This window comes from Peromyscus maniculatus, chromosome 14 (genome assembly GCF_049852395.1).
Source record: "Peromyscus maniculatus bairdii isolate BWxNUB_F1_BW_parent chromosome 14, HU_Pman_BW_mat_3.1, whole genome shotgun sequence".
Classification (NCBI taxonomy): Eukaryota; Metazoa; Chordata; class Mammalia; order Rodentia; family Cricetidae; genus Peromyscus; species Peromyscus maniculatus.
Window position 1 is genome coordinate 67,470,158 of NC_134865.1, and position 1,451 is coordinate 67,471,608.

Genomic DNA, 1,451 nt, shown 5'->3' on the forward strand with positions numbered 1-1,451 from the left:
GACTAAAAAAATTATCCATTGTGTATATATAGTACATGTCCTTATTCATGCCTCTGCTGATAGACAACTAGTTGGCCCCATAATTTAATTATTGTAAAAGTGCTGAAGTAAACATCAATGTCCATATATATGGCAGGTCGACTTTGAAGACATTGAGTAAATTCCAAGGAGTGGTATGGCTCAGCTTTGGAAGAGTCAAGTATTCAATAATGTGCATGGGATGAATAATTAGGTCAAGTTTAAGAGACTTAAAAAAGATCCCTTGAGGGTGTGCACCATTCTGAAATGTACTACAAACCCAAATCAATGCATGAAGTGGAGGAAGCAAGCTTCTGTTCCATCTCCCTGCTCCAAATATGCATTTATTGTGCTCGCCCCAGATAGAGAATGCACACATATTAAGCTAATAAGAAGTTACTCTACTTAATCTCAGTTTAAAGACTGAAAAGCCATCAGTTATCCCCTTTATATTACTGTATCAATATGAAACAATGTTGGCAAACCTTCTCTCTAAAGGACTAGAGGGTAATCTGTATCATAGTTGGAAGGACTTCTTTCTGCAGACACAGTTAGAAGATCATTACTATAGTCTTATATTTTTCACTCACCTAATTGTGGGATATTTGATGGTTTCCAGTGGTGAGAATCCTCTAAGAATTAAGCTAGCACAGTCAGAAGCAGTAGACTTGGAAGGAGATGCAGGGAGTTTTAAATGAGAAGACTATACATGAGCAAACATATGGAAATCATTCAATTATTTGGAGGTCATCTTGTGGACAGTGTCTGTTGGGCCCAGCTGGAGCTTAATACAAAAACCCCCAGGCTCTAGCAATACCTTCTACCCCTTCAGCACATTTCACCAAGAGCCAGGCAATTCTGTATCCTAATTAGGTTAAGCTTGTGACTAGAGTTGTTCAAAAACAAAGGCACTTTTATGCAGATATGATATTGGCATGACTACAACCTACATTTTTTGAGTGTGTTTGTATATGTGTAAGTTTCTTACTGCCAAATTATACATATGTGTTTTCTTCTCTTTCATTCCTGTTTGTTCAGCTTGATGGATTCATGTTGGAATTTTTGGTTGTTTTATTTTCAGAAAATGTCAAAAGATTCAATTTTCAATTTTTTATGAGTGGTTAGTTATTTACTTTCACATTGTTTAAGTTTAAGAGAAATTTCACTTTAGCGTTCAGAAACACTTTAGAGGCTACATTGCCACAAGTAGAGTGGAACCTTAGGAAGAATGGAATTTTACATTGGCAGCTTACAGTCACAAATAAAAGAACAATTTAACGTTGTCCCAAAATTCATAGGACAAATACAGACCTCCTCTGTAAGTGAAGAATCCCCATAGAACAGAATCACATGTATATGTTTATTTGTTCATATATATTAATGTGTGCTTTTCAAAAATACAGAAAAATTATATATATATATATATTTACATA

At 35.1% G+C, this 1,451-nt stretch overlaps 1 non-coding gene across 1 annotated transcript; it reads right to left on the reverse strand.

The window, feature by feature from the left end:
• Positions 1–265: 265 nt before the first annotated feature.
• On the reverse strand, positions 266–453 carry LOC121822641 (U2 spliceosomal RNA). The gene has a single exon (XR_006063813.2). It is a non-coding gene; the product is annotated as a U2 spliceosomal RNA (small nuclear RNA).
• Between the last annotated feature and the right edge of the window lie 998 nt (positions 454–1,451).